The sequence below is a fragment of the Colletes latitarsis genome, chromosome 2 (assembly GCF_051014445.1).
Source record: "Colletes latitarsis isolate SP2378_abdomen chromosome 2, iyColLati1, whole genome shotgun sequence".
Lineage (NCBI taxonomy): Eukaryota > Metazoa > Arthropoda > Insecta > Hymenoptera > Colletidae > Colletes > Colletes latitarsis.
Genome location: NC_135135.1, coordinates 3,048,217 through 3,069,453, shown reverse-complemented (window position 1 = coordinate 3,069,453; position 21,237 = coordinate 3,048,217). Strand labels below are relative to the sequence as shown.

The 21,237-nt window shown below is 39.4% G+C and overlaps 1 protein-coding gene across 5 annotated transcripts in view; it reads right to left on the bottom strand.

The window, feature by feature from the left end:
- Positions 1-21,237, bottom strand: part of LOC143351997 (uncharacterized) — a 140,261-nt gene that overhangs the window by 115,395 nt on the left and 3,629 nt on the right. The window lies entirely within an intron of this gene.

Here is a 21,237-nt window from a genome sequence, read left to right as displayed (position 1 = left end):
GAAATTAATAGACAGAAAAATAGTCTTAACTTACCTTGATGATTTGCTAATTGTAGCTTCGGATTATGAGACCGCCGTTATTAATTTAAAAATCGTACTAAAAGTCGCGAGTGAAGCCGGATTACATGTCAACTGGAGTAAGTGCCAGCTACTACAAACTAAAATAAAGTATCTTGGGCACATCATTGAGAACTAAACTGTGCGACCTTCTGTACACAAGACCGAGGCTGTAGCGAAATTTCCGGAGCAAAAGATAATAAAGCAAGTGGAAAATTGTTTAGGCCTTACCGGCTATTTTAGAAAGTTAATTTCGAAATATTCGCTAATTGCTAGACTGCTTACGAATCTGTTGAGATTTCAGTGTAAATTTCGCTTTCAGTCAGAAAAAGCCAATAGATTTCGAGAGCTGAAACGGGCACTTATAGTTTACGTTAGGTGCGGAAACGGAGTTACATACCGACGCTTGGAGTTTCGGGTTTGGTAATATTTTACTCCACCGTAATAGCCTCACTGGCGCATTACATCTGGCTTATTATACCAGCAGAAATACCAATTCGGTAAAGGAAAAGTACGCAAGTTATGAATTAGACGTACCAGCGATAATAAAATCATTGCGAAAATTTCGGATATATCTGCTGGGAATTCCATTTAAGATCGTAACAGACTGTCGGGCATTTGCGTTGACTATGCGTAAGAGGGGCCTGTGTGTGCGCGTGGCGAGATGGATCCTATTATTGGAAGAATTCCAGTATACCATAGAGCATCGTTTGGATAGGAGCATGTGGATGAACTTAGCTGGTACCCTCTGCCGCAATGTATGTTTGTCTGTGAGGACGAGGACAGGGTAACCGCGCGTTTGAAAAGGGCACAGGCCAAGGACGAAGACATTACAAAGCTTGCCCAAAGAATCGAGACGGAACCGACAGACGAATATTGTATTCGGGATGACCTGTTGTTCAAAAGTATGAGCGACAATATTAAGTTAATCGTACCACGCTCCATGCAGACTGACATAATTAGACGGGCGCACAAAAACGGACATTTCGCAGCCACTAAAAACAGAATCGCTTGTAAGTCGCGACTACTGGTTTGCAAATATGAGGACGAAAATCGAACGGGTCGTCCAGAACTGCATTAATTGCATTCTTGCGGAGCGCAAGCATGGCAAAACCGAGGGATTCCTGTATACAATAGAAAAGGGCAAAACGCTCCTCAATATCTACCATGACGATCACTTAGAACCGTTACCACCAACAAAGGAAACCTACAATCACATTTTCATGGTCGTAGACGCGTTCGCGAAATTCACTTGGTTTTATGCGACGAAGAGCACAACGACGGCCGAAGTAGTAAATAGATTAAGAAAACAAGCCGATATTTTTGGAAACCCGTGCAAGATCGTTTCAGATTGCGGTACCGCATTTACGTCTAAAGAATTCGAGAAGTAGTGTACGGACGAAGAAATAAAACATATCTGCGTAACCACAGGAATGCCGAGAGGTAATAGTCAGGTAGAGGGGGTTAATCGCATCTTGATATCGTTTCTAAATAAACTTTCGTCCCCAAATCAGAGCGAGTGGTATAAATATCTGGAACAGTGTAAAAAATTTCTTAATATCTCAGTTAGCTATTGTTCCGTCCGAAGGAATACAATACGCGAATATTTCGTTTTCAGTTTATGATAGGTCCGCGACGTAAAGCTATTTTTGAGAAAAGATTCGTTCTCAATAGCTCAGCCGGTGATAAATTCGGTCTTCCGAAGGGTACGTCGAAAACGGGACTTCGACCCTCGAGCGGAAAACCCCAGAGGAAGGCCGCGACATTGTTGGACTTCGAAATATTTGCGTACAACCAGGTATCGCCCCACTCTTTCCTAGAAGAAGGCGCGCCAAGGGTGTATAGAGGGTGGTGACGATGCCTAAAGGGGCTACTCCATGGCTACTCAATGTTAAATTCAAAATATTAGCGACACTATTGTACCAAAGAATAGAGAGATGGGTGGAGAAAAACCAGAAACTGGGGGGAAGTCAGGCAGTGTTGTGTGGTGGCGCGCTGGGCGATATCTGAGGGCAGATCGTCGGCCGCGTGGCACGCAACACGATATATTTTACTACTTACCTTTTTGTAATCAATACGATCCCAATCTGTACCATAACAGGCAGGATTGCGCAAAAATAGGTCAACCATGGACCATATCTTCACACTGAACTCTTTAATAAATAACAAGATAAGAATAAGAAACAAATTATATGTGGCCTTTATAGACTTTAAAGCGGCCTTTGATAGTATAAACAGAGATCTCTTATTGAAAAAGGGGCATCAGGGGCAGAATATATAATATGATTAAGTATATGTGTAAAAAACAAGCAATGCAATACTGATTGATAGCGAAGTACATATTTGGTAAGTTTGTGACAACGAGAGGCGTAAGACAGAATTATTCCCTAAGCCACGACGCCCCCACACGCCAGCACTGGACCAGACCATGATCAATGAGACGGTCCTGAAATCTCTGCACATATTGCAGGACAGGCTGGCCTTCACGCAACAATGATTTAAGTAGCTTAATTTTTATAATTAAGTGCATGAAACCCCGATCTATTTGGGTGATCGCAATGTGTAGAGCTATATTGTTTCGGTGTACGTGACCGTCCAGAGGATTCTCAGTCGCAGAGTCCATTACACGAAACAATACGAGTTAGAAAAACCAAGACTTTCGAGTTTTTTCAGAAAGTCTCGCGATCGACCTAGTAACATTCAATTTCGAACAAGAGTTACGTCGCAAATGTATAGAGATGTATGAATACTGTTGCGACGGACTGAAGATGCATCGTTGCGGCAATGTGAAGGCTGTTCCGCAACGATGCGAAGCTGCCCCTACGAACGAGCGGAAGCGAGATCCCGTGGCCTTCCGGTTGCTGAGGAACTGGCAACGATTTGAAAGAGGAGAACTACGACAGAACTCGTAGAGAACAGACATTTTTAAAGCATTGTCAATAAAGTTCCTAGTTTGTGTTAATAGTTTGTGTTACGTTGTATTTTATGGTGTTATTATGAGTTATTTGAAAAACGCCTCGCCCCGGCGCAACAGTGGTGTCAGAAATGGGATTACGACTCGTTCTGCTGCCAGGGCGGAGGCTTTTTCGTCGTTGGAGGTGCTCTTGGAAGGACTGCAGCGGAACATCTCAACGCAGTTCCAGGAGCAGCAGCGCTTGCTTGTAGAGGAACGGAAGCGAGCCGAAGAGAGGCGGACAATGGAGAGCCGCCATCCTATCCTCAAATGTTGAGCGAATACTAGAACGGCTTTCGGGAGCCACGGTCCGCGATAGGGAGCGCGAGCCTGTTACTTATGACGGGCTCGCGAGTCTTTCAGCTTCACAGTCGGTCCCTCAAAGTGAGAGAAGGGTGAATCAGAGTGTTTCCGATTTGGGCTACACTCTGAAACCCTCTGTGTTTGATGAGAAATCTTGTTGGGAAGAATACCAAATTCAATTCGAGACCGTTGCGGAGGCGAATCGGTGGGATGGACCAAGGACGGCTTTGGCCTTGGTCTCATCGTTAGAGGGGCCGGCTCGGAGCGTTTTGACGTCTCTCCCCGTTGAAAGACGTTTTGATTATGCCGCGTTGATTTCGGCTCTGGAATTCTGTTGCGGAATGAAAAATTTCGTCAATTTAAATTACGTAATATTCCAAAATTGTAAGCAACGGAGAGGGGTGTCCATCTCCGATTTGGCAGCAGAGATTGAGAGGCTGTCACAGACTGCTATCGGCGATTGTCCGGTAGAAATAAGGGACAAACTCGCGGCCTCTCAATTCATTGCTGCGCTGGCTAATGAAAAGATGAAGCGGACCTTGCGACTCGGCGGTTTCATTTCGTTGCGAGCCGCCGTCATGAGGGCTCTCGAAATTGAAGCCGTCGAGGCAGTACCGACGCCGTACGTTAGGCTCGAACAGTCATTCAAACCTTTTTCTTTTTCGGAGGGACAGCCCTACAAAAGAAGGTTTCCGGGCGGAGAAAGAAAATTTTTGGAAAAGGAGGATAGTAACAAGAGAATCATGGAATGTTGGAGTTGTAAGGAAACCGGTCACATGTAGCGAAATTGCCCCAAGAAGAGCATGAAGAAGGGAAACTTGAAGAAGTCGGCGTAGAGGGGGAGACTTCGGCTTCGTTTTCTTCTACCCCCGTTGTAAGGAAGGCAAATTTGTCAGAAGATTCTTCTATCGTCGAGGGAACCGTCGAGGGAAGGAAGTGTCAGTTCTTCATCGACACGAGCTCATGTGTGTACTTGATGAAGTTTCACAAGAATGACAAATATTGCGCGGCGGGAGTACAAGAAAACATTAACATCTGCTCTGTTTCTGATGAAAAGTTACCAATTCTAGGAAAGCGACGCTCCTCTATTACCATTGGTAGCCTCCGAACCGAGGAAGATTTTCTTTTGATCGATGTGGTTGAAGAATGCATTTTCGGAACGAACTTGCTCCGGAAGCATTCTTGCCAATTGGATTTTATCCTAGGAAAACTTCGGATTAAAGGACATCAAGATATGGATTTGAAGAGGAATCATCCTGAAGACCAGCTCTTCATGCTTGCGGAAATGAAGAATGAAGCTTCTACTCCCGAATTTTTTCAAGATCTGTACGAACGTTGCTCTGTTGACCTTTCCGAATAACAGAAGACTGCATTCCGAAAGTTATTAAACGAATTTCAAGACATTTTCGCAAGGGATCCCGATCAAGTAAGAAGATGTGATGTCATTCAACACAGAATTGACACTGGGGATCATCGTCCGATTAAACAACCACCGCAACGTCTGCCTCTACATCGCCGTAGTGAAGTTGAAGAGCTGCTTGCGAAAATGGAAAGGCAGGGAGTAATTGAGAAATCAGGAAGTCCGTGGTCTTCTCCAATTGTACTGGTGAAGAAGAAGGATGGAAGCACCCGATTCTGTGTAGACTATCGTCGTCTTAACGAAGTCTCGAAGAAGGACTCCTATCCGCTTCCCAGGATTGAGGACACGCTGGATGCCCTGGCTGGTGCAACTTGGTTCTCGACGATAAATTTGCAAAGTGGTTACTGGCAAATTGCTGTACACGAAGAGGATAAGGAGAAGACTGCCTTTTGTGTTGGTGCTGGACTTTGGCAATTCAAGGTAATGCCGTTTGGACTCTGCAATGCCCCTGTTACTTTCGAACGTCTTATGGATACGGTATTGACGGAATTAAGTTAGAAAATCTGTCTGGTATACCTGGACGATGTTATAATTTTCGGAAGAAGTTTCGAGGAAGAGATCGAAAATTTGAGGAAAGTTTTCACCCGCCTACGCAAGGCGAACTTGGTCATGAGCCCGAAGAAATGTAATTTCTTTTGCCGAAAGGTTAGATACCTCGGTCACATGGTTTCCGAACAAGGCGTTAAGACGGACCCCGAGAAGATAGCCACGGTACGAGAATGGCCAGTACCCAAGAATCAGACGGAGCTGCGAAGTTTCTTAGGACTTTGCACTTATTACAGAAAATTTGTCCGTAACTTTTCAGCTATTGCAAAGCCCTTGTATCGTCTGACGGAGAATAAGGTTTCTTTCCAATGGACAGAGGAATGCCAGAAGGTATTCGAAGACTTGAAGACACATCTTGCGAAGTCCCCTATCTTGGCTTATCCCTTGCCTGCTGCGGATTTCATCTTGGACACCGACGCATCGAACAATGGAATTGGGGCAGTCCTTTCCCAGATTCAAGATGGACAAGAAAAAGTAATTGCGTATTTCTCGAAGGTGCTGGGAAAGGCGGAAAAAAATTATTGTGTGACAAGAAGGGAACTATTAGCCATCGTAAAATCCATAGATCATTTCCATCATTACCTCTATGGCCGCAAGTTCTTGGTGAGGACGGATCATGCTTCCTTGAGATGGCTCCTCTCTTTCAAGAATCCCGAAGGATAAACTACAAGATGGATAGAGCGTCTTCAACAGTATGAGTTCGAGATCAAACATCGTGAAGGAAAGAACCACGGGAATGCAGACAGCCTTTCCAGGAGACCATGCGAAGTTTTGCAATACAAACGCTGCTTACCTCTGGAGCAAGGTCGCGAAGAAGAGCATCTTGTTCTCAGGACCACCTGCGTTTCTGCGAAGACGGAAGATTGGATTAAGGCCCAGGAAGAGGATGAGGATCTGCGATTTATCCGACAGGCGAAAATCGAAGAGAATAAGCCTACTTGGCAGGAGGTTTCAGCACTTTCTCCTGAAACGAAGTACTTCTGGAAAACGTGGGATTCCTTGGAAGTACAACGTGGATTATTGTACCGGAGGTGGGAATCTGCTGATGGAAATGAGTTCAATCGGTTATTGGTTGTACCGAAAAGCAAAATTGCCGAAGCCCTTCAGGAATGCCATGATGTGCCTTCTGGAGGACACTTTGGGGTGAGGAAGACATTGGCGAAAATTCGACAGCACTTCTTTTGGCCGAACCACCGTCGGGTCGTGGAAGATTGGTGTCGTCGGTGCCATAGCTATTCTGCGAGGAAAGGACCTGCGGAGAAGGGAAGAGGAACCATGAAGGTTTATAGCGTAGGAGCACCTTTTGAGAGGATAGCGCTCGACGTTGTTGGTCCCCTGCCAAGGTCTTTCGCTGGGAACAGATTCGCGCTGGTTGTGATGGATTATTTTTCGAAGTGGCCAGGGGTGATTCCACTTCCTAACCAGCGGGCGACAACGATTTCTACAGCGTTGCTGAAGGAGGTGATAAGCCGACATGGAGTTCCGCTCGAGCTGCACTCTGATCAGGGTCGGAGTTTTGAATCAAGCATCTTCAGGGAACTGGTGAAGATACTTGGAGTTAAGAAGACAAGGACAACTCCATTACACCCTCAGTCGGACGGGCTCGTTGAGCGGATGATTAGAAACTTGTTGCGATATTTGTCTCAGTTTGTTGCAAAACATCAAAAGGACTGGGACGAATGAATTCCAACCTTCTTGCTCGCTTATCGTTCCTCGCAGCATGCAGTGACACAGAATACTCCGTCGATGGTCCTCACGGGACGAGAGCTGCTCCTTCCTCTGGATCTTCTAAGGGGAGCTGTTCCTGCTGAGCGAAAGGAAGAGAATGATTTCATTGAAGAAACCAGGAAAAGAATTGAAGAAGTTCACAAATTCGTTCGACAGCGGATGCGAATTTGTTCGGAGAGGACGAAATCGTGGTATGATTCGTTCTCAAGATCAATTTCCTTTGCTCCAGGAGATAAGGTGTGGTTATACAATCCTCGAAGGACGAAGGGGAGATGCCCGAAGCTCCTATACGACTGGGAAGGACCCTACGAGGTGAAAAATCGGCTGAATGAGTTGATTTACCGGATAGTCCGTTCCCCGAAGTCCAAATCAAGGGTTGTGCATGTGAATCGACTTGCTCGGTACGATTCACGAGAGGCCCCCTGCGAAGATACTGCGAGGTGAGGATCGAGGAAGATGGCCGACATCTTCGCCCAAGAAGAGGACGCTTCATCGCAGAAGGCTAGGGTGGGGGTTACTTACTGGCTGTGGACAGCTTTTCTTCTTTGCGTGTCACAAACGGTCGTGGAGGTGTAATTCTCACCGGGAGGGTTACCCCACAGCCGGGGCTCCATCCGGATGGGGTTCTGGTGGCCGGACTGCAAAGTTGTGGTATGTTCCGGACAACCATTTCATCGAGGAAATTCTCCTCGATGATTGGGGAACATCCCTAGGGGGATTGTTCCGTTTAGCTGGGAGAACTCACATCTGAGAAGACGTCAAGAAAGAAGCGCGCAAGTCACAAGAATTCAAGGGGAAGGGCGAGGAGCAGTCGGGATTTCCTCATCCTCGAAGAAGTCTGGAAACAGGTTCAGCTGGAGAAACTTTGTATTCCGACGAAATATTTCAAAGGTTACACCGGCGTCTTGCTCAAGGTTTTTGAGTAGTTTTCCTTGGGACGAAGGACGAATGTCAAGGCGCTGACTGTCTGATAAAGGCCACTTAGGTAAATGTTCGATCTATTAGTTTATCTACTTTACAGACAGAGGTGTTAGAAATTCGAAGCGGATTCGGAGGTTAGAAGCTCGTATTGAAGTTGCCTGTGTGAGCTGAATCTGCCGCGGTCGGGACGTCCGCGTTTTGAAGAGAGGGAGCAGTGTTGCGACGGATTGAAGATGCATCGTTGCGGCAACGTGAAGGCTGTTTCGCAACGATGCGAAGCTGCCCCTACGAACGAGCGGAAGCGAGATCCCGTGGCCTTCCGGTTGCTGAGGAACCGGCAACGATTTGAAAGAGGAGAACTACGACAGAACTCGTAGAGAACAGACATTTTTAAAGCATTGTCAATAAAGTTCCTAGTTTGTGTTACGTTGTATTTTGTGGTGTTATTATGAGTAATTTGAAAAACGCGTCGCCCCGGCGCAATAATACCATATATTGGACAAAGACGGACAACGAAAATTGGCGACAGCGCCGCGCGTCGGAGGATTCACCTCTTGTGTCTACATTTTTGGCTGTCCGTATTCGTCCGTCACTGTTAAGCTGGTTTCTGCCAAGAGCAGATGTAAATTCGATCCAGCTCTGCAAAGCCTACGCTACCTCCAAAAAGTTCCTCAAACTTTTGAAAGAAAGGAAGAACTGAGAAGCGGACGTTGAACTGGTGCGGATCGCGAGACAATCACACACAGTAGAGACTCTCGTGCTCCATGTTTTGGCTCTATTAATCGATCGGGTCGTTGAAGCGGTCCCATTCGAGACTGTAAAAATCTCGTTGATTTACAACGAGTCGGAGCTTAAGACTCCACAGATTCCCAGTATACGGCATATTGGTCGAAGAGCCATCTCCTCATATATCGCCGGTGGCCCTTAGAAGAACACCTGCGGGGGAGTTCGAAAACCTCGGCCAACTCGAGCGTCATTCAAAGACCGTCAGTGTACCCTGTACATGTTCACTGTACGTAGAACGCCGTTCAAATGGCACCGTGGTGTAACCACCTTTAATTTGTCAGTCGCTACGTGCGCAGTTAAAGTGTTACACCGCGCCGCGTTTCGCGAACCTAACAAAAGTCAATATGCAATATATTAGTTATTAGTTATTTTTAGTTAGTTAATTAGCTATTTTTATTTACTGTGTTTGTAAGGCCCCCTAACGTTGACAGTACAAATCAATTGCATGTATGGAGGATGGAGTTAACCAAAAATGTTCAATGTTTAGGTTAAGAACAGTTACGTAAATCCTGTTCCGGCCGATGTGGAACACCTTTAGCAATGATTCTCGAAGGTCCATTTATAACATGGATAGGACTGTTAGTTTATTTTTTCGTTTAATCACCAGGAATATTTTAGAGTTTATTTTTCTATTACCAGCAATTTCATTTTCGCGATAGTAAAGTTTATTTTAGTCACTTCGAGTTTTTCTATACCATAGTCTTTAGTTGTTGCTTTGCTCGTTGTTGTCGTAAAAGGTCAACCTGGAAGAATCCTTGGCTGCATCGCTGGGCCTTCGAGAACCCCCACATGCGTCCCACTGTCCTCACCCCCGCTCTATCGGGGTTGGCGAAAAGGCGTTAACTTTAGTCAAAATAGTATTCGAAGACACTGATTGGTACGAAAAGACGACCAATCAACTCACGTGGAAAATCTTCAAGGTTTCGTGATCGGACACCGAAAACTCTCGAGGCAGAATAGAAAAACACACAGTTCGAACATAGTCACTCGATAGATAGTCGTGTTCAATAAAGATTATCCAAAATCCAAAGTTACAATCCACACTCTCTTTGATAGGACTTCAGATTTCGCTGAAGTATCCTCCGCGTCGTTTAATCGTCGCTAATTAATCGTCGACGCTGCGACGCATAAACAAATCTAAAAACCTATATGTGTATGGATTGGAGAAATAAATACTACTACTACTACTGCTACATAATATAGAGGGTGTCCATGTTAAAGTGTGACAGTAGCGATATTTCAATAACTATTGATGATACGAAAACATTGTTTCTATGTAAATTGTAGGATAAAATGGGATCTCTATTTTGGCGTAAACGAAAATTTTATTTATGTTATTAATTTAAAACATATGATGGTGAAGTTTCGTTTCTTAAATGGAACTATATATTTTGTTTTGAACATGCGATAGTGCTTTTCAAGACAAATTCATTAAGCTTTAATGTATTCACCCGATTTTTATTAGTTTTCAAAATATAATGCTTAGAAATTTACTGATTTTCAGCAGAGACGTCTCCGCTTGAGTGACAAGTTATAAAAGCGGTCTTATGGTTGCGCTGTTTGACTCTGCCTGTTGAAACCGATAGCACGTGTCTTCGCTCGGAACGGCAGGCCCGCAGAGTAAGAAATATGGAAAGTATTAACCATCCAAATTATTAACGACACCATCCTCGATGCAGCAAATTTGGACCGTGATGGACAATACTTCCCATGTTTCTTACTTTTCGGGCCTGCCGTTCCGAGCTAGATCCTTGCTATCGGTTTCAACAGGCAGAGTCAAACAGGGCAACAATAGAATCGCTTTTATGCCTTACCATTCAAGTCGAGACGTCTCCGCTGAAAATCAGTATATTTCGAAACGTTATACAGGGTGTTCGGCCACCCCTGGGAAAAATTTTAATGGGAGCTTCTAGAGGCCAAAATAAGACGAAAATCAAGAATACTAATTTCTTTATTTTTTAAAAAATTAAATTAAAAAATTTCAAATAATTCTGAAAAAATTATTTTTGGTTGCGGAGATCAATTACAATCATTTTTGGTGAATAGACATACTACCGAAATCCTTCCCACTTTCTAGAAAAAACTTCAGTACGGGCGGAACTTTAAACGTTAATAACTTTGTAACGAAGCCTCCATCAACTAATTGGTATTCTTGATTTTCGTCTTATTTTGACCTCTAGAATCGCTCATGTAAATTTTTCCCAGGGGTGGCCGAACCCTGCAAATTACAAGAAGAATTCTGAAAAGTTAAATACTGTTAGTATGGAAACCTTGGCTAAAATCAGGAAAATTCAGTACAAAATTAATACAGCATCTGTAGCGAGTATAAAAGCTTTGCACAAACTTATTTTTGAAACTGATAGTGATCGAGGAAATCGAAAACGCATACGTGATTTTAGAGGCTTTCAGTTTCAGACAGATTCAGTAGAATATAAAGCTAAATTAACATATGCTACTAGTTTAAATCATGGCAATTTGGTATTTCGTTGTAACATCCTAGAGCTGGATAACAGAGGGAACCGAGAAGATTTGATTCAGAAAAGAGTATAGCCGAATAAAGGGGTCAAATGTGCGCTTGAATCAAATTTGACATACGATGGATCCATCGATAGAGCATCAGAAAAAAACATTCTGTGCCAAATTTCAACCCTCTATCTTGTTCGGAAGGTTAGTTATAGGGAAAATCCAGATTAGTGAATTTGTGCCTATTTCCCCTATTTAATCGAGTACGAAAATTATGAAAAATATCTGGTGCATTGTGGTTATCGAAATATGTGTTTGAGAATTTTGTTCTGGTTTTTCGATTCCAAATCCTAAGTGTGAAAAATTAAAAACGCAAAAAACGCAGAAAAATACTGATTTCATATTGAAGCTTTCGAGACACTAGATTTATGTAATTACTGTAAATACATATTGTCATTGGTTATGTTCCTGAATTTTTTCAGATTTTTTGGCAGGGTGCACCGTAGTAGCAAAAATCAAAAACCGATTTTTTCGGCGTTTTCCGCGTGAAAAAGCAACTTATACTTTGAATTTTTGTATTCCCTTTAATGGATAACTATATTCTATGGTTTTAAACAATTCTATGTTAAGTAGAACGGTGTATAGAATAGAAAAACAAAATAATTCAGCAAATTAAAGGTGCTATGTGCGTTATATTCAGAAGTATCAGCAGTATTTCCAAGAGATGTGATGGTGCAGTAAAATGTTTGACTATGGGTACGCCTGCAAACCTTTTGACGCTGGTTTCCGCCCCGTTTAAACCACATCTTTTTTTTTATTTTAGTAATTATATATTTTTTCAATTTTCAACGGCATAACAATGAAAATCTATTTAAAATATTTAAGAAATATTTTTACTTAAAATATACACAAAAACAATTATGGAGCAGTTTCTATTCCACCGTTTCTCTGGCTGCGTAACATTAATACATAATTACAACAGCAACTATTCAAAAATAGCGTATTATAAAAATAGTTGGATTATATTCTAGAATAGCATGCTTTTTTAACAATTCATTTGGAAAGCGCTTCAATTCAAACGTTGGACTTCGTGATGAAATAGGAAACAGAATGTCAAGTCAACAAACGGAAAATACATTGGCAATAGAAGTTGTGACAAAACACTCTAACAGACGAAAAGTACCATTCAACATGAGTATCTTCGACGAATCTTCTCGATTTTCCAAAAATGACAGAGGGAGACTATCGCAAACAGTTTCGTATTTAGCAGAAACAATGGTCCAAGACGTGCAATCGTGCACATCATAAACCTTGTCATCATAATATCCGTAGCTATATGCAAAGACTGCTTATGTTCATTTTATTGAAGAAATCTACTTCCACTGTTCAGAGTTATTAGACGTAAGAGATTTTTAAACTAAACACGTATATTCATTTAACATAGAAAAAATAAAACAGTAGGGTATTTAAGCGAATACACAGCCAGAGAAACGGTGGAATAGAAACTGCTCCATAATTGTTTTTGTGTATATTTTAAGTGAAAATACTTCTTAAATATTTTAAATAGATTTTCATTGTTATGTCGTAGAAAATTGAAAAAATATATAATTAATAAAATAACAAAAAAGATGTGGTTTAAACGGGGCGGAAACCAGCGTCAAAAGGTTTGCAGCCGTACCCATAGTCAAACATTTTACTGCACCATCACATCTCTTGGAAATATCGCTGGTACTTCTGAATATAACACGCATTGCACCTTTAATTTGCTGAATTATTTTGTTTTTCTATTCTATACACCGTTCTACTTAACATAGAATTGTTTAAAACCATAGAATATAGTTATATCCATTAAAGGGAATACAAAAATTCAAAATATAAGTTGCTTTTTCACGCGAAAAACGCCGAAAAAATCGGTTTTTGATTTTTGCTACTACGGCGCACCCTGCCAAAAAATCTGAAAAAATTCAGGAACATAACCAATGACAATATGTATTTACAGTAATTACATAAATCTAGTGTCTCGAAAGCTTCAATATGAAATCAGTATTTTTCTGCGTTTTTTGCGTTTTTAATTTTTCACAGCTAGGATTTGGAATCGAAAAACCAGAACAAAATTCTCAAACACATATTTCGATAACCACAATGCACCAGATTTTTTTCATAATTTTCGTGCTCGATTAAATAAGGGAAATAGGCACAAATTCGCTAATCCGAATTTTCTCTATAACTACCCTTCCGAACAAGATAGAGGGTTGAAATTTGGCACAGAATGTTTTTTTCTGATGCTCTATCGATGGATCCATCGTATGTCAAATTTGATTCAAGGGCACATTTGTCCCCCTTATTCGGCTATACCCTTTGCTCTAGTTTAATGGATTTACGTTCTCTGTGTTCTATTACAGAAGGTGATACTGAAGACGATGAAGTTGATGAAATCATTGAAGATGATCAGGATGAGAATGTTGAAACATCTGTTGTATTTGGAGATATAAATAATAACAATACTACACATTTATCTTTACTAAATAAACGAAATCACTTAAAATTTGACAGTACTGGTGTATATTCTGTAGAAAAATGGATTTCTGATTTTGAAGATGTTGCAATATTGTTTCAATGGTCTGAGTTAGAGAAAGTAATTTTTGCAAAAAAGACTTTGACAGGTATAGCAAAATTATTTATTCAGAGCGAAGGTGTTATCACAACGTGGAGAAAACTTAAATCTCTACTACATGATGTGTTTTCAAATAAGACTAATAGTGCTGAATTATACGAAATGTTAGTTGAACGAAAAATGAGGAGAGACGAAACTGTTCAAGAATATTTTCTCAAAATGAAAGAATTAGCTTCTCGAGGCAATATGGAAGATGACGCTCCTATTAAGTACGTTATAAACCGAATACAGGATGATATTAATAATAAACTTGTTTTATTTGTAGCCAAGAAACTGCAGTATGTTAAGAATTGTCTTAAACTTTACGAATCGATTCGGAAAGCAAAAAGATTACAGCAAATAGACGGATATGAGCGGCGAAAAGAAGAAATCGAAACAAGAAAGGAATCATCGAAGGCGAATACGTCAAAGAAGATTGGAGGAGAAGAGCAGAAGATGAAACTTCGGTGTTACAACTGCGGTGGGAAATATCATGTATTTAATGATTGTCGCAACAAAGAATTGGGGAGAAAATGTTTTAAATGTCAAAAATTTGGACATGTAGCAAACGATTGTACCGTTAAACGAGAGGGTAAGTCATCTGTACAGTTACGATCAGATGTTAATTGTATTTTACTGCCCTTTAAAATTAATATGTTCAACGATGTTTATATAAATGATATATGTGTAAAAGCATTAATAGATACTGAAAGTCAAATAACACTAATACGTGAAAATATTTATAACAAACTGAAATCTATTCTTTTATACGATACTCATATACGCTTAACTAGTTTTGGAAAATATGAGACTATACCCATAGGATATTTACAAACAGTTCTTAATATAATAAACGATAACGATTTTCCAACTACTATTTATATTGTTCCGAATATTATAATGAATATGGATGCAGTAGTTGGAATTGATATTTTAAATTTAGCTGAAGTCAAAGTAGATAATCAGGGAATAACGATAATAAAAATTCCTTCTATAATGTTTTTAACGCAAATGAGTCCTACTAAAGAGCAGTTATTAGATGCTAGTCATGTTACTAATGAAAAATTACGCGAAAAATTAAAAAATGTTGTTTTATCATATGAACCAAAAAAATGTAAGACAACTAATATACAAATGTGTATAAAATTAAAAGATGATCGACCACTTAATCAGAAACCACGTAGATTTTATCTAAACTAGAGGATGAAACTGTTTGTAAGCAGGTAGATAAGTGGATTAAAGATGGAATAGTGGAGCCTTGTACGTCTGAGTATGCAAGGCCTGTAGTTGTGAAAAAGAAAGATGGAAGTTCACGTCTTTGTATTAATTATCGACGGTTGAATAGAATTACGGAAAAAGATAAAGTTCCTCTTCCATTAATCGAAGAATTATTAGATAAATTGCAGAACGCACAAGTGTTTAATTCACTCGATTTAAAAAATGGGTTTTTCCACATGTCAGTAGAGACAGAAAGTAGAAAGTACACTGCATTTGTTATACAAAATAGACAATATGAATTTATTAAAATGCCATTTCGATTATGTAACGCTCCTTCAGTTTTTCAGATTTATAAATTGTGTATTTCGAGATTTAATTAATCAACGTATTATTTTACCGTATTTGGATGGTGTTATTATTTTAGCTTTAGATGAAAAAAAGAATTTATTACGTTTGAAATTAGTTCTTCAAGTTGCTAGTAACTATGGATTGCAAATTTTCAAAAAATGTAAATTTATGAAAGAGACGTATTAAATTGTTCGATCATATTTTAGAAACAGGGGAAATTTATCCATCAGAAGAGAAAATGAAGGCTGTATTTACTTTTCCAGAGCAAAAAAAGATAAAATAATTTTTGTAAATTTATTTTAAATTATTTACTAATAGCAAAGCCATTATGTGATTTGTTATGAAAAGACAGCACATTTCAATTTACCGATAACGAAAAAAGGGCATTTTTTAGAATTAAAACAGATTTTGACACAAAGTCTCGTGTGTACATATGATTCAAATTTTGAAACAGAATTACATACTGATGCGTGTAAAGATGGATATGGTGCTGTATTAATACAAAAATCGTCTGACGATGAACAATTTCATCCTGTATATTATATGAGTAAGAAGACTAAATGCGAGGAACGGAATTATTGTAGTTACGAACTTGAAACTCTTGCTATTATATGTATCAAGCTAATATCGGATAATATTAATAAAGAAAATTGAAATAGAAGATGAACGTGTGGCCGGTATAAAAAATCTAACCTGAACCTAATCCATTATATTAATTACTAGGTAGAGTAGTTAGGTCTGGGTCCAATTTTTTTATGCCGGCCACCGCTAGATGGCCGGCTATTCAAATCGAATTTTTAACCTTCCAGCGAGCTCTCGTTATCGTAAAATTTATGATAGAAGTACCTAATCACTTCCCCTATTTTGACCACTTAGTCGCGAGTATCGAATTCTCAGCTATTGGACTGTCAGTATCTCAGACGTATCGCGTGTTCGCACAAGTGTTTGCTATCCAAGAACTTTTCGTTGAGCGTATATTTTACGACACGCGCCTTCAAGTGTAAATATATTAAATAAACTACTTTTTTCTGATTTCCTCCTCGTTTATGTCGTTTCCTTTATAGCTAAATGTATTTTTTCATTTCAAACGTGCCCCATTATGGCTTGTAGGCCGTTTACACAAAATGAGCGAGAAAAAATCGCTCAAGATTTATTCAATGAGCCAAAGCAAGATGATGAGACTCACTTTCCCTCGAGTGACAGCGAGTTTTCGGAAGAAGAAATCGAGCAACAAACTGAACAGAGTGCTACCGAATAAGGAAACATTTCAGAGGAATCTGAAGAAGAAGAAACCACGGAAGAATTTTTCATTGGAAAAAATAAATCAACAAAATGGCGTAAGACAACATACCGTGTTTCTGGAAAAACTAAGGGGATAAACGTAGTCACGATACCCACTGGCCTGACTGGCCTGACTCATCGAGCTCTTAGTATTGAAAATTAACTGGATGCGTTCTTCCAAATTATCAACATCTCTGTGATTGACATTTTGAAGCACACAAATATGCATGTCAATCACCTGAGAGTTGATCACCAATACTCTAGAGATCGGGACTGTAAAAACATCAACAGGTATGAATTTATGGCATACTTGGGTCTACTATATTTGATTGGTATAAAAAAATCTCACCACGCAAATATGAAAGAGATCTTTTCCGTGACGATACCGGAATTCAAATAACAAGAGCTGTCATGAGTTACAAGAGATTTCTCTTCATCACTCACTGCCTAAGATTCGATAACAAGAATACCAGAATCGAAAGGAGAAAAGTTGACAAACTGGCCGCAATACGTGACTTCTTCCAAGCTTTTGTCAACAACTGCAAGTTATCATTCAACTTGAGCGAATATATTACAATCGATGAGATGCTGCATCCATTTAGGAGTCGTTGTAGCTTCATCCAATATATTCCTAGTAAACCAGTGAAATACGGGCTGAAGATTTTTGCATTATGTGATGTCAAAAGTTTGTACACATCCATTCTAGAAATATATTGCGGAAAATAACCCGATGGACCATTTGCAGCCTCTAATACCCCAACAGATATTGTAAAGCGGCTAATCACTTCGATAGAAAACTCAAACCGGAATTCGACCATCGATAATTGGTACACAAATGTACCACTCGCTGATTATTTGCTTACGAAAAAAATAACGGTTTTGGGCACAATGAAGAAAAATAATTCTGAAATCCTGAAACAATTCTTGCCAGATAAAAACAGGACTGTTGAATCTACTCTTTTTGGTTTACAAAAGGACAAAATGTTAGTGTCCTATGTACCTTGGAAAAATAAATCTGTAATATTACTCTCAACATTACATGACGACAACGAAATGGAATCCAACACCAAAAAGCCTCAGGTTATACTGGACTACAACGAAACCAAAGGTGGAGCGGATACTGTCGACAAAATGTGAGCCGCTTACTCGGTCTCTAGAATAACAAGAAGATGGCCATGTGTACTTTTCTACACTCTGATGAATATTGGCGGCATAAATGCTCAAATTTTGTACAAATTTGCCTGTCCAGCAAAGGCTCCTAAGCATCGAAGAGTTTTCCTGAAAAATTTGGCATTCAGTCTCATGAAAGAGCATCTTATTTTCAGATCAAATCTCAGACATTTACCTCAAGATATAAGTGCTTTTCTCAAAGTGAGTTACGGTCGGGGTGTTGAACCGATAACAGAAGAAGAAAAAAGAAATCCTACAAAACGCAGTGTGTGTCGATCATGTCCATTGGGGAAGAAAAGATCCTCAGCATCAATGAAGTGTTGCCGTTGCCACTCGTTTACGTGCAAGAACCATTCTGCAGTTAAGTTGGTTTGCAACACTTGATAGGATAAGAATGCTGATTCTGACCAATAGGTCGATGAAATATTTTGTTTTAAAATATTTACATTTTTGAAGTGTTGGTTAGTTTCTTTTATTCACGAAAATCAAATATATTCTTTTTAAAGTACTGTCATATATCATTTTTCACATTCTCACAGCAATTTCCCAACGTTTATGTAAAAAAACACCCTTTACATGAAGACGTTACACACGTAAAATTTACGACTAGCACTCGCTCAAGAGAAATTTCATAGCGCACCCGCTGGAAGGTTAAACATTTCCGTTATACGCATTCATTGCCGGTCGCCTCGATGTATCTATAGAAACAATAAACAATCGGCGATTCAACGCTTACACACACACTACCACAGTCACGTACGTATAGGCAGAATCCATTGTAGTAGCAGCGATCTTTTTGAAAAAAAATCTCGGAAACTAAGGCCGAGCGGCGGTTATATGTATAGAGAAAAAATCTTCATAACAGTGACCTTCACAACATATTTCAAGGTCATCGAAATTGGTGAGGAACCGCTAAAGTAAATAATTACTGCAATTGTATACATTGTGTGAAGTTCTATTCATTTGTTAGAGATAAAGACGCAGCCAAAGCGATGGATGAGTTTCCTTCGCCTGAGTTTCAGTTTAGCATTTGCTTTTGGTAAGAATCACGGCGAGAGGAAGCGAATTATCAGTAAAGAAACGTTCTGTGATATTGACATTGAAAAAAGAAGGGATTCCATTAGGAATATAGCAGCCAAAATCGCTGTTTCGTGTTCCGTAGTACAGTACTCGATTGCTAATTTCATAAATTGCGACACTTGTAGCAGCAAGAAGAGATCAGGTCGACCAAAGAAGACTACAGAAACTGAAGACTGGTATATTGAGACCCTCAGCAAACGCAACAGACGTATAATAGCACCAAAAATCACAGTAGAAGTGAACAGAGGAAGAGACAATTCTATTGAAGTGACAACGGTAAAAAGACATTTACTAAAAAGTGGACTACAAGGATGTATGACAATTAAAAAACCACTTTTAAGGCCCCAAAATAAATTGAAAAGGCTCCAATAAGCAAAATATGCAAATTGGACAACATCAGATTGGGAAAAGGTGCTCTGGACCGATGAGTCAAAATTTAAAGTTTCCGGAAGCAAGTGTCGTTCATTCATGCGAAAGAAACCTAATGAGAAAATGTTGCCAGACTACGTTACACCCATAGTGAAACATGGAGGTGGTTCTGTTATGATTTGGGGGTGCTCTAGTGTAAACAATGTGGGAAGTTTAGTGAAAGTTGATGGAATTCTCCGAAAAAAAACAGTATTTAAAAATTTTGAGCGAGCTTGCGGTACCATCAGGGAAGGATCTTATCGGTGAAAACTTTATCTTTATGCAAGATAACGACCCGAAACATACGACGAAAATATGTTACAATTATTTGAAAAGCCTAGAAGACAATAATGAAATGCAAATTATGCAATGGCCGCCACAATCACCCGACTTGAATCCCATCAAGAAATCGTGGGATGAAAAGTACCACAAAGTTGTAAAAAAGGGTGTAAAGTCACAGAATCAGTTGTGGGATTATTTGCAAGAAGCTTGGAGAGAGGTCCAAGAAGAATCTCTAAAAAAATTAACTTCAAGACTACCACGAATAGTCAACGCGATTATCGCTCAATGAGGTGGATATACGAGGTGTTCGGCCACCTCTGAGAAAAATTTTTATGGGAGATTCTAGAGGCCAAAATAAGACGAAAATCAAGAATATCAATTTCTTGACAGAGAGTTTATTAAAAAGTCATTAAAAAATTTAATAAAAAAATTTCAAATTATTCTGAAAAAATTATTTTTGGTTGCGAGGGTCAATTACAATCATTTTTGGTTCATATACATACCTCTGAAATCCTACCCACTTTCGAGAAAAAAATTCAAGTAGGTACTGAAATTTTTAGACGGAATTAAAAAATTTTAAATCATACTAAAAAAATTATATTTAGTTACAGGGGTCAATTACAAAAATTTTTGATGAATAGACATATCCCCGAAGTTCTACCCACTTTCGAGAAAAAAATTTTTTACCGAAAACCTAATGTGAGGCCAAAAATGCTTACCTGAAACTTCATGCGAATCTTTAAAATGTCATAACTCCTGAACGGATTGGGGAATTTTCATGTTTCAACATGCAAACAACGTGTATTTTAATGGAGAATATATAGAAATTCTGACAATATTGAAAAAGTTGTTCCTTGGCATCGTAAAGTGAGAAAAAACCCCTAAAACTGGTGCAATTTTTAAACTGCCATAACTCCTACAATAGTTAAGGTATCTCATTGAAATTTTTGCCTGAAGCAAAGCCCATAGGTACCTACAAAAAAATATTAGACAACTTTTCTGTAGAGCGTCAAACAAATTTATTAAAAATGAAAAACAAATTTTTAAGACAAATCGACAGGTAGGTGCCTAAATTTTTCGGCGAAAAAAAAAAATTTCAAATCGTTCTGAAAAACTTATTTTCGGTTGCGGGGGACAATTACAATAATTTTTGGTGAATAGACCTACCCCCGAAATCCTACTCACATTCTAGAAAAAAATTCTATACGGGCGAAACTTTAAACGTTAATAACTTTTTAACAGTACACCCGTACTGAATTTTTTTCTCGAAAATGCGCAGGATTTTGGGGGCATGTCTATTCATAAAAAATAATTGTAACTGACCCTCGCAACCGAAAATAATTTTTCCAGAATGATTTGAAATTTTTTAATTTTGTCGAAAAATTTCACACGTTCTCGAATTTTTTCTAGAAAGTTGGTAGGATTTCAGGGGTATGTATATTCATAAAAAATGATCGTAATTGAGCTCCGCAACCAAAAATAATTTTTTCAGAACGATTTGAAATTTTTAAATTTAATTGTTAATAACTTTTGAACGAAGCCTCCATTAACAAATTGATATTCTTGATTTTCGTCTTATTTTGGCCTCTGAAATCTCCCATTAAAATTTTTCTCAGGGAT